This window comes from Falco biarmicus, chromosome 3 (assembly GCF_023638135.1).
Source record: "Falco biarmicus isolate bFalBia1 chromosome 3, bFalBia1.pri, whole genome shotgun sequence".
Taxonomy (NCBI): domain Eukaryota; kingdom Metazoa; phylum Chordata; class Aves; order Falconiformes; family Falconidae; genus Falco; species Falco biarmicus.
The window spans coordinates 4,496,458-4,509,492 of NC_079290.1; positions in this window are offsets into that span (position 1 = coordinate 4,496,458).

Consider the following 13,035-nt stretch of genomic DNA (forward strand, 5'->3'; position numbering starts at 1 on the left):
ATCATAAAATAAAAAAATAATTTATGCTGAAAGCAGAACTTGATCATCTAACCTCTGAATAAAGCAGAGGCACCTTCAAAGTTAGATCAAGCTGCTAAAGATCTTTTCCAAGCTGCAAAGCCTTTTCCAGCCAGGCTTTGATTATTTCAAGGTTAGTAGTGGGGCAACCTGTTCCAGGGTTTGACCATTGTCATTGTAATTCATTTTTCCCTGGTATCTAATAGGAATTTAACTTGCTGCAGCTTGTGTCTGTTGCTGCTCATCCTATTGCTGCACAGCTCCAGCTAGAGTCTGGCTCCATCTTCTCCATCACCACCTACACAATGTGGGAATGGTCCCATCTTTTTAATGGTACAGCTCTACTGAAAATCAATGGAGTTGCACTGGGCTAAAACAAAGGGACAAATCTAGCTTATCCTTCTGTGGATTCAGAGTGTTGAAATGTTCTCATCCTCAGTGTGATAATTCTTCAGTGTCCTGCGTCATTTCCTGTCTTGCTTTTCTTTACATGTGGATCTCAGCATTGCCTTTCATGATGCAGAGAAAAAGAACTATTTAATACCTCATATCCCAGCATCTACTCTTGGTACCTCACTGGGATATTGCCATGGAAACAGGGAAAGTTTGAAATAAAAGTGAATACTCTCGCTTTTCTTATTTTTCAGTAGGGACTTCAAAATTTACTGCAGTATAAAACAAGCCATCTACCATCTGCTTATTGAAAATTGAATGCAAATGTTTCTTTTCTTTCTTTTGGAGCTATAAATCACTGCCACAGCATATCCCCTCAGAAGCATCCTTAGAGGTGCTGCATGAGTTCATGCAGCTTCCTGTCCAGAAGTTAAGTAGATGAGAAATATCTTTGTCCTTCAGCCATGGATGGCACAGATAAAGAACAGACTGAACCAAAATGGAAGGCAGCATGTACTGGAGATGAGCAGAGCCATGAAATCAGCTTCTGGAAGAGACTCTAGGCTGCATAAGTCACACTGCCTCCCAGCTATGTTTTGGGAAAGGTAATTTTTTACATATGATAGGGAAGTGTAGGAGAGTCTCCACAAATATACCAGCACCATTTTTTCCCTCTGTGGTCACTTTCTCTGTGAATCAATTGAGTCAGGCACCACTGAACTGGAGAGTCAAGTCCTCTGTTTGCAAAAGCAGCAGCACGAGCCCTGCAGCTGATGTGACTGTGAATTACTCGGACTACCTTCTAATAAGGGGCACCAGAGCATGGTTTTCAATAAAGTCGATGGAGATAAGTAGTTACAACATCTAAGTCAGCTAACTGGTGGAGGCAAGGGTTCTGTGTATGGCACCATTCCTCTCCACTGCCTGCTGAGAGCTGTAAAGGATCTCAGTCTCTCTTCAAGTTAAATGCCACAGCAGAGGCTTAAGTCCATATTAGGAGGTGGCTAGAAGGAAGCTCATTTCTTTTCACATCCTTGATCTCTCTCATTGTATTGACATTTCTGCTAAGGAAAACTTTTGGCATCATTTTGAATGCTGCTTTTATAACCCAGACCCTTGCCCATTAATGACCTGTGTCTTTGAGGTGGTGCATTGCTCTCTGCACTAGAATCGCTGTTGTACACAGGGAAATTCCCCCTGACTTGAGGAGATCATCCAGACCCACCACTAAGCCTCTGGCAGCTTCCCAGGGGACAGGCAAGATGCAGCAACACTGATGAGTGCAATGGTTCCTTTGCTCCTCAGTCCGTTCCCAAGTCAGTGGTCAAAGACCTTACATCTCTTTATGAATCTCCATGGAGCAGAGGAGAGGCTGACTTGCAAATGTCCTTATGTACAGGGTCACCTCTTTTTCTAGAAGCAGAGGGAAAAACCCAGCTCCCTCTTGCAGTCTGCTCAGCATATAATGCTGCTTTGTAGGCAACTCACGGGGCTACAACCATTGCAGGGCCATCCATCTCCTGCATGACTTCGCCTTTCCCTGAGCTGTTACAGGGGAGAGCTGTTTGGGTAGCAGTTGCAACCAGATTGTGTTTTCTGTTGCTGTTGCTCTGGTAATCAGACAGCTACACTAATAATCTTGTCCTTACAACCCTGGCTCCTGCTTATCACAGCCTTCTTTGAGAATGAAAGCACTCTGTGCCCTGTTCACTCAGCCATCCGTCACTTCACCATCCTGAATGATTAATGTCTGCCTACCAGAGCCTGCAGGTCTCCCTAGAAGGCAGCGCAGTAACATGTATGATGTTTTGGGCCCATAGAAGGTGGGTATGAATGTGTGATCATTACCAGGGAAGTCCAGGGTGCTACAAAAATGTCCATGAGAGGCTGTGCTTTGCAGGAGATTTATTGTAAGTGTGCTTAGATTATACTTCATTTAAGCTTCCTTCTAATTCATGAACCTCAGGTCAAATCTTCCACCATGTCCATTTGGAGTGACAGATCTACTGTCTCTGGAGAAGTGTTGCTGATGTTGAGACTATGTTTAAGTAGCCATTGTGTCACTGCTGTTATATCTAAGGGTCAAATCTTGATTCCAGGTGTCTCCTTCATGTTACGCTGATTCAAACATAGTCACACTCTTATTCAGGCCGGCCGGGGGGGCGGGTGCACCTCAGGAGGTCTCTGCTTCAAGTTCAAGTTGGGCCAACGCTAAAGTCAGACCAAGTTGTTTAGGGCTTTTTCCACCACCACTCAGGTGCTGTCTTGGGTTAACCATGGCTTAAAGGGACAAACTCTCACTCAGTTGCTCCCTCGCTGCCACTCCTCAGCAGGGCAGAGTAGAAAAATAAGAACGTAAACCTTGTGGGTCAAGATTCAGGCAGGGAGATCACTTACCAGTTACTGTCGTGGGAAAAACAGGCTCAAACTGGGGAAAATTAATGTCTTGCCAATTAAATTTGAATGGTAAGAAACAAAAACACCTTCCCCCTCAAATTCTTCCACACCCCCACCCCTACCCCGGCTCCCGTCCCCTGTCCCCCGGGCCGGGGCCGGGGCGGGTCTGGGCCGTGTGCCGGCCCGTGTGAGCCCCTCAGCCCCGCTCCTGCCTCCTGCCCCGTCTCCCTGCTCCAGCGCGGGCCCTGCCCCGGGCTGCAGCCCTTCAGGGACCCCCTGCTCCCGCCGGGGCTCTCCAGGGCCGCAGCTCCTGCAGGAAAGAGCCCCCAGCTGCGGCCTGGGGCCCTCCCCGGGCTGCAGGCTGGGGCGGGGGCTCGCCAGGGCTGCAGGGGAGCCCTGCTCCGGGCCTGCGGCACCTCCTGCCCTCCTCTGGGCACAGATACATAATACAGGTGCTGACTCTGACCTTCTGCACTGGACAGTTGCTCTCCTACCCTTTTCATTCCTGTGGTGCCTTCATTCCATGTGCCTTGCTTTTGTGGAGTAGGTTTTGAATGATGATCTTCACCACAGACAGCCCTAGGGTGGTGTTCCCTCACTCTCTGACACAGCAGCAGTAGGATATGGGTGGGTTTTTTCCCCATTAGTTCACGGTAACACTCCCAGAAGAATGGTGCATATTAGCATATTAGATTATGAACACTCACAAGGAGCAATTTGTCTCAGTGTTGTCTGTGTACAACACCAAATTGAATGGCTCCACTTTTGCTTGGCATTAAGCACAACTGCAGTCAAAATGACATGTAATCATTACAAGACCAAAGTAAGAATAGGAGGCATTTTCCCTAGTCTATCTGGGTCTGCCTTGAAAAGCTGTGTGTTTAAAATAACCTTAAAATCATAGAATATCTCAAGTTTGAAGGGACACATAAGGATCATTGGGTCCCACTCCCTGCCCCTTGCAGGACTACCTAAAACTAAACCATATGACTACGAGCATCATCCAGATGCTCCTTGCACTCTGACAGGTTTGGTGCCATGACCACTTCCCTGAGGAGCCTGTTTCAGTGACGGACCAGCCTCTCAGAACCTTTTCCTAATGTCCAATCTGAACTTACCCCGAGGCAACTTCATCCCATTCCCTCGTGTCCTGTTACTGGTCACCAGAGAGAGGAAATCAGCATCTCTTCCTCTGCTGCCCTTAACTCTGCTGGTTAATCGGGTGGTCTTGTTAACTATCTTTGGGCATCCCAAACTTGTTATGATTTAGTAGCATTTGAAATGGAAAGAGTGTTTCTGATCCTGACCAGAATGGGGTTTGAGCTGGCTTCCATGTGTCTTTGGATATAGGAGTATAGCAGTATCCTACAGAGACTTAACCAGAGTGGTGCAGGCCAGATGGCTCCTCAATAAATATGAGGTAGAAAAAAATGTATATTTGTCCAGAAACACACACTCCATCACAAATGACTGGAAAACTGCACACAGTATGACCATGGGCTGAGGAGAGGTCCAAGGGCAGGTTTTTCAGCTCACCTGTTACATGACAGCTTGTTAAGGCACTAACTTCATGATAGATTTGCACCCTTGTGCTATCTCTGTGGCGATGTGAAATCTGGAGAGCTCAGGAACACCTCCAGACCATTGCTTCTTTCAGCCGTTCCACTAAAGGCCCAGACACAAAAAAGGTGATGCTTTTTTTACTGCAGCTCAGGACTACAGAATCCTTCTGTCTCTGCAACTCCTACAGCCCTGGACCCTATCAGATTACCTCAAGGAGCACAGGGATGTAATGGCAAATTTGAAAACTCATCTGCTACAAGAAACTAGATGGTTTCTCAGTGGTGAGGACTTTTCTCCTGATAGCAACAAAGCATGAATTTAAATGATGAAAGGCAGGCAAAAATCATCTTGAAATTACCCAACTGCCATCGCCACAGACTGTGTTTGACATTCCACTTACCAGGTGGGCTCTCAGAGCTCTCCCTTTCACTAAAACAGCATCTGGTCAGCTATTGTTTTTGTTAGTGCATCTGCCAGACTTGATTGACTTGTCTGCATTTGGGAATCCTGACAAGACCATGTCTTGCGAAGCTGTGTTGGCTACAAGCTGTTGCAAGGAGGTGGAGAATGTCCGCAGGACAACAAACACAGCGTGATTTGTGTTCTAGATTTCTCTCTCTCTCTCCACCCCTCTCCCCTGGGAGAGAAGACACTAATCATTGCCTGTAACAGCACCGGGTGATTAATTTCAGTGATTTAGCACCTGGGGATTCACTTTCACACAGAGATCGATGGTTTGGATGTTTCCTACATTATTACCCTTAGAGCAATTACCTCCCACAGATACTTGCTCTTGTGCTAATGAGCCAGAGAAGCTATTAGCAACCACATCCACCATCTACATGTTTTATAGTGGCAGGAAGGCTCTTCCTTGGTGACCACATCTTCTGAGCAGGCAAATTTACATAAACGAAAAAGCCTTTTCTGCAGACATTTTGGGAAGGAAAATAAAAAAAAAAAAAGACAAATTGTATTAACACTAGGAAAAGAAGTATCATGAGAGTGAAATCAGAGCAAAGGAGTCGGTGGTGAGAACAGTGCTGAGGTTTACCTGCTCAGTGCGAGTAGCCCAGGCAGGAAGACAATACAGGTAGAACTAGCAAGGTGTTATAACTTTCTGGGTTGACTCAAATAAGAAAAGTTCAGTTCCAGTGTAGGCTATGCCTAGATTAAACTGCTTAGTGCAATGCTGAAAAATTGAGGTAAGTTCTCTTATTAAGTCTGTCTAGTTAAATAATTCAGATTCTATTAATTGCTCTTCTACCCTCTCCTTTCTTTTTCACCACACCTGTGTCCAGCCAAGTTCTATCGCAGTGATGCTGGCTTTTACACTACCACCCAACAGTTTGGTTCATATCCCACAGGCTCTTGCACCAAAATACAGATTAATTTAACCCATCAATACAAATATTCCTCTTGTTTGCCGCATATCAGATTTATTCTGAAATGCATATCAGAGTGAGCCAATATCAGATTTATTCTGAAATGCAGAAAATCATAGTCAGAGCCCATGGAGTGTGGGGAGGTCCAGACTAACAGGGAAATACAAGCTGGGATCACTTGTACTGTGCAGTGTTTCACAACAGCAACATGAGTCTAGAAAGGAAGAAGGTTGCCTTCTTGCTCCACCTCTGCTCCTTGTTTCCTTTTGCCTCTTGGGAAAATTATTTCAGTTCATACCTTCAGAGACAGACAGGGACACCATTCCCAAAGAAATCTTAGAGGAGCAGGGTGATTGTATGTCTTAGCAGCCCCTTTTTCATACATGAAATTTCTTACATTTTATGAAGCAGAAATAACAAAAGAAAAATACAGCAATAGCACTAAAGGTAAGCATCATCAAGACACATAACTCATAGTTTGAGATCAAGGTCCCTCGCATTGCAAGTTGGCCTCTTTTCCCCTCACTTCTGTGTACAACACAGCAAACCTCTGTCCTAAAACTCCACAGATGTGTCAGCACCTTGCAGTTTGTCTCTGCATCCCACTATTCAAAATGCAGCTTGTAGCACTCATCATACACTACAACAGTGAAACGCAAGATAAAAGCTGTTGCTCATGATGTGCTGTGCGGTGCAGGACACCAGAGGATGGTGCAAACTGTTCTTCCTTGCGTAAAAAACTGCCGGGTTTTGTCTGGAGGACACCAGATTAAGCTGACTATGGTATGACATATTGAGGAGATGCTCTTCTTGCCCTATGGCACCATCAGTCTAGTATTTCCTTTTTCACAGGTTCTCTCCAGCACGTAAGTGCGAAGTGGAAACGTGTCAAAGGTCAGGTCTGAAACTCTCTGTGATTAAGACGTACCCTGTGCTCCTTTATTCAAACCTAAGTCTATTGTCACAGCTGTGGGTTGTTCCTTTTGGAAATACCAAGTTCATTCATATGACCTGAACTTCCCATGTGAAAATGGAGTCTGTTGTGACACAAGACCATTAGTGTATAAGGTCTGTAGAAGCAATGTGGCTATCAAAGGGGTTTTTTTCTTCCCCTCAACCCTGTCTAGGAGGTAGAAGGGAAAGATTAACCTCTAGGTAGAGCCCATATTTTCTGAGGTGGTATAGGTCAGTAATTTCTACCTCTAGCATTTCCATCCTCTTAGAAACCAAGCAACACACTTCCACCTCAGCCAGACCTGGAACAAATAAATATAGTGCGAAGACAGGACAGCTCATCTGAATCCGTATCAAGTGTTAAAGCCAAGAGTTTCCATTAATAGCCATCATGGAAGGGGCACAGTACATTTCCTTCATCTATAGGAACATTTTCTTCCTTTCCTTCAGCCGTCAAAATTTCCCAGCAACAAAATGCTAGAGCCAAGGGTAGTCTGAATATAAGCAGCAACAACTCTTTTATACCTCCTCCAGTGGCTGAACTTGGGCTGGTACAGACTGCAGGTCTTCCAGAGCTTTTGTTTTCTGCCTTTTAATCAAGTAACAGTTTCTTCCTGGCTCTGAACATCCTAGAAATATCCCTTTCTTTTTTTCCTAAAAAAAACCCACCTTCTCTTTCTTTAATAATGGAAATAAAAATATTTCCTTCTCTCAGTTCTAAATGTTTTGGTTTCTGTTTAATTGGGTATTGCTTTGTCCTGGGAGAGTGAGAAAGCACAACAGGGAAGAGCTCATTTACCTTTTCTGTACTGTTCATTATTTTATACACTTCCCGTACAATTCCCTCATTTGTCCCCTCTCAAAAGTCACTGTTTTTACAACAGCCATGCTGAACTGAAGACATTGCCTTAGGTGAGAAAGATGCAGAGATTTGGTCACAGCATGATTACAGACACAAACCCATTCTCAGTGACTGAAATATTTTGTTTGCTGTCATCCAAGCAGTTGATGTGTAATGAGCAGGCTCTTGCATTTTGCTGCAGGATGCTTAATTTCTTTCATCCTCTGAGACAGGATCCAGGCACATGGCAGGAGCCAAACCTGGAAGAAACAAGCATCCTTGACTTTGATTCAGATTCATAAAGATAAATATATACCTATAGAGGAAAGGTTGGAGGCTTTTCCTGCATTCCCCATCCCACTCCCCACCCACCCACCCCCCGCCCCCATCGAAATCTAACATTCCTGTGGTTGCTAAGGAAAGTTCAGCACACAAAGTCTTCTTCAGATTCTCCTGGGCATGCTGCTGCACTACCTGGAGCCCTTTACAATGTGGTCTTCTAGTCTGTATGATTGGCTGCTTAATTAATTACTCTAAAAGGGGTTTTTTTTGTTTGCAAAATGGGTGGATGGGGTTCAACAACACTTCACTTGTCTGTGCGTGCTGGGCAAATTGAGATGATAGATTATGCTGGCAAATACCACTCCAAAAAAAGAAAGAAATTGTTGATCTTAATTGCTAACAGAGATATTATCCGCTGCAAAACAGAAAATGCATGTGAGATTGTTGGATATATTTATCTCTATTGTTAAAGCTGTTTTTCTCCTGTCTATGCCATAAGAACTCCTGTCTTCACTGTCAGAAAATGAAGTTTTTACAAGCATTTTTGTTGTTGTTTTAATGGAGGCCAAGGACTGCATATAGGGTGTATGTAACACCAGCTGTGTCCCAACACACAGGATATGTTGGCTCTTCACTCATTGGTGAGTCTCGTACACAGTGTATTGGGTCTGGCTGAGCCCCTTGGCAGCCCTCACGGTGCTGTGCTTGTACCGGGAGCTAGAAAGGTGGTGATAACACACCAGGGGTTTGGGTACTGCTGGGCAGGGCTCGTACAGCATCCAGGCTGGCTCTCAACATTCCCCACGTCCCCGCCCCAGTGGGCTGGGGATGGGCAAGTTCTTGGGAGGGGACATAGCCAGGACAGCTCACCCAAAGTGCCCGAGGGAATGTTCCATACCATATGATGTCTGCTCAGGTATAAAAGCTAAGAGAAAGGACCAGGAAGGGAGGGCATTTGTTATTTACAACTTCCGTCTTCTGGAGCAGCGGCTACATGCACTGAAGCCCGGCATCATCACCTGCTGATGTGAAGTAGAGAGTAACATCTTTTGTTTTCCTTTGCATCTGCATATGCGCTTTTTGCTATTGATTCATTAAACTGCCTTTATCTTAACCCACATTTTTTTTTTTTTTCATTTTATTTTCCCCTCACTAGTTCTGCTGAGGAGGGGAGTGATAGAGCGGCTTGGTGGTCACCTGGCATCCAGCCAAGGCCAGCCCAGCACACACTGCAAGAACAGATGAAGGTTATGACAACATGCTAATCTTACTCTCGTTAGAATACAGAACACTGACTTCTACCGAGTACTTTCTGCGTTAAGGCAACGGTTTCTTCCTGTAAGAGCACACAAGGTAGTTAGTCTCTGTTTTATCACTGTGTATCATGGCAAATTTTCTGCAACCTGTTTTTTATTATAATGGTTAACTATTCTCACTGTTCATGTAGACATTTTCTTTCATCAGCATTGCTGGAAGGGAATATAAAAACTCTCATTCTCTGTCAGCACGCTGCTGGGATCAGCTTCTGGCCACAGCATCATCAGGAGGAAAAGAAGAAAAAGAAAAAAAGAGGATTCTTCCTATTGGTAAGATGTTTCTCAAATATGAAATAATAGCTTTGGAAATTTTTGGAGTTCTTCAATGAGCAACAGTGTGTAGAAATCACATCGTAAGAACAAAGTAAGGTCCTGACTTCACTTGTGACTTACCTGGATGGTAACAACAGTACAACTTGCCCAATGCTCCATCCCAAATGAGAAATCATGCTTGTGCCTGACAGCACCACCTGCCAGCTACAATTGGCACTGAGACCCACTTCCCCTCTTTTGCTAGGAAGCACTAGATTAATAATTTTGTGAGCAAAACGCTGATCTCAAGTCAGGAGAAGTGACATTGTTCACATTGGTATCCTAAGATCTTGCCCTTTAGCTCCACAAAGTTAAGGTGGGGGGAGTCTCAATAGCTAAGTCCAGTCCACCACACACTGACTCTGCTCTTATGCACCCCCTGAGCACTTTCCTTTTGCTTATTCTGTACTGTCATCTTATGGGAACAGCATGGTTTGGTGTTTGATTAAGGTTCATACTTCACTCTGCACGTACTTTTGTCAAAAAAGCTTTTATTGCAATGCAAAATATCTTCTGTATATGACATCTTTCTCCCCACCCCACCCCACCCCCAGCCCCCTTAAATGTAATGAGTAATCCTTTCTGGGTTTGTACATTGTGATTCTTGTGTGTATGTATGAATATATATACATATCTATATATCTATCAATCTATAGGTATTATATTAATACAATCATATATAAATCTGGACCTATATAATTTTATATATACACACATATCACTAGATATATGTGTGTATGTGCATATACATATATATACATTACATATACACTATATACACATATATGCACACACATACATATTGTATAATCATAAACATCTGTTGGTTGTCAAGGGACTTTTTTTTAACAAAATAAGTTCCATCAGTGGATTTTACTTCTGTAGTGCAATTTTACAGGAAGTTAACATTTCCACATTCAATATAAAAGAAACAATATACATTTGAAAACGTGCCATAGGATTTTTAATGAAAAAATTAGAAAAGTGCATTATTTTACAACACTACAGTAAATGATTCTTTTTTTTTTTTTCTCTGTAAAGACATTGTAAAATATATACAGGGTTGCTTAGTGCATTCATTACAAAAGAAAGATGCAATCCCTTGCATAAATTACATATTGTACAGGGGTTCGCTGTCTACTTGGACTTGTAAACATTTGTGTGATACAGTTTTCATTCTTTATGTAAGCTGCAATACATCTTATTTTCATTTGACTGTTGTTGCATTCTGACTCCAGTACGGCATTCTAAGGCCATGTGTGAAGGCATCCCCTCCCATTACGGAGAAGGCCAGAAAAAGAAATGAAAACACAAAAGAGTCTTTAATTTGGTTCTTTGTAATCAAGTTATCACTGTTTTAACAAATCACATCTTGATGCTTATGACCTGCTCTTTCTCCTTTGCTAGGACCAGCTCAACAACTATGTTGAAGTTAGAGGTCTGAAATGAGCAGAGCAAACAGCTTCCAGGAGGTAAATTCCCAGTGCAGTTTCCACAGCCAAGCAGCTCCTCTTTCTAGATGACTGTGCTCCTAACGCTCTGTGGGCTGCACAGAAAATGTATCAGCCAGGGTAGAAATTTAGAGAGTTTTGCTCTATCTCAGGCTGTTGAGGGCCTTTAGAATGCCGTCAATACACCATCGGTAAGTCCACATATGCACATTCAAAGAAGTACAAAAATGCACCAAAAAGTGTCAAGAGATCCAAAAGAGACATAGCATCAACACACACTCACAAACACACACATACACACACGCTTCTGTCTGAGCAGGAAGGCTCAGTCTCCAAAGTAGGAATCACAATTGAATTTCAACATGTATGTGTGTTTGGAAGAAATCCAAGAATTTCCATATAAACTCCTTAGGTCCCAAATTGAACACTTTTATCCCTGTTTCTCATAGATGAACAGTTTGTTGAAGTAAGAAATTGCACCTTGAAGAGACAGTATCCACATTCTTTTGGCCTACTGGAAACAACTTTTAAGCCCTCCTCCCATTTCCCATTGACCTATCCAGCTCCAAATAATTTCCTTTGCCATCATATCACTAGTATCAAAAGTTTTAGTCAATGCTTCTCAATGGCAACAAACAGCCACACAAATCTTAACAAGTCAAGGGAAGAGGAAAAAGAACACTTTTTTTTTTTTTCCTTCTTCTTCCACAGTTCACTCCTGACCTTGCCAAAGCCAAAAAAGAACAGATGGCTTACTGGTTGTATAGCATACTATAGGAAATTGATATTCTGTAAAAGAAAGATTAGGTTTGCATTCTAAAGAATAAGCCAGCCTCTTATAATTGCTGCTTATTAGTTAGTTGTTTGTAGTAGACAGGAGTCTTTCTGAAGCATATACTAGTCATTTTTTCATACAGGGTCAACCCACTAGTACTTATACTCAAACTAACTTTGTATGGATTAACCTAGAAGAGTGGTGCTCAGTGTGGTACCCAGGAAATTACTTAATAAAGCCAACTTCTAGGTTAACAGCCTTAAACCTGTTGTAACCTGGACACTGAGATCCCTCTCTTGTTATGCAGGTACCATACTTGTCCTCCAGTATCTAAATAATATCCCAACTTATACAGGAAGTATCTGCCACAATGTAAATGCAGCTGAGCAGTCGAAAAGAAGGTAAACTGGCATGAGAGGATCACTAAGTCGTGTTGAGCGTACCAGTTGTGCTGGTCCATGGTGACCACACCAGACTCTGCTGCACTAATCTTCCCAGGAGAATAAAAATGGCACAATATAAGCAATGAAGAGGAATTTCCTATTGCTGCCTCTCATGGCAGTATCTCTCCATGTTGGGATTTGAAAAGACACGCTAAAAAACAGCAATATGGGCTCCATCTTTTCTAGAAGACATGTGTGACAGTAAGAAATTCTTAAAGAAAAAGAGAAGTCACATGGAAAGACAAGTCACCATAGCTATGCAACTGGGGTTTAGATGCTGAAAAACATGGAAGGAATGTACAGTGAGGATAAAAAACCCCCACAACAAGTGACTGTGTATTGCTGAAAGGATCTCACATGTAGGTCTTCGGTCCTGTGTTGCACTTGGCCAATCTTTGGGCAAAATGACCACTGCCAGAGCAACCAGAAGAATTTGCCCAGGTTCTGGTGGCCACAACCACGATGAATAGTTATGAGCTGCCCCACAGATCCATTTGGACGACTGACACAAAGACAATAATGAGATTTGCTCACTGCTGCATGCTTAACAAAAAGCTCCAACTCAGCCACATCACCATTCAGAAGGGGCTCTCAGAAGAGCTTCAAGTCAGAGAGATCAGAGAAATGTGCTAAGTACTTCAAAGGAAACATTACAAGAAATGGCTATGGAGCTATCTGAAGGATCTGTCACCAAAGTTCTATGTTTTGGTTCCTAAGGAGAATGCTGCCCTGAGCTCTTGCCCACTGTGCAAGATAGATATCAGCCCTGTCCCCCATCACTCTCACCCAGAGGCCAGGAAGAAATCGGATCTTTTGCTCTGCCTTTTTAAACCTTGCTCAGAGAGGGTTTGAGAGAGGGATATGCCATAGCATCAGTGTCCTCATCAATCCAGCTTGTGACACAGAAA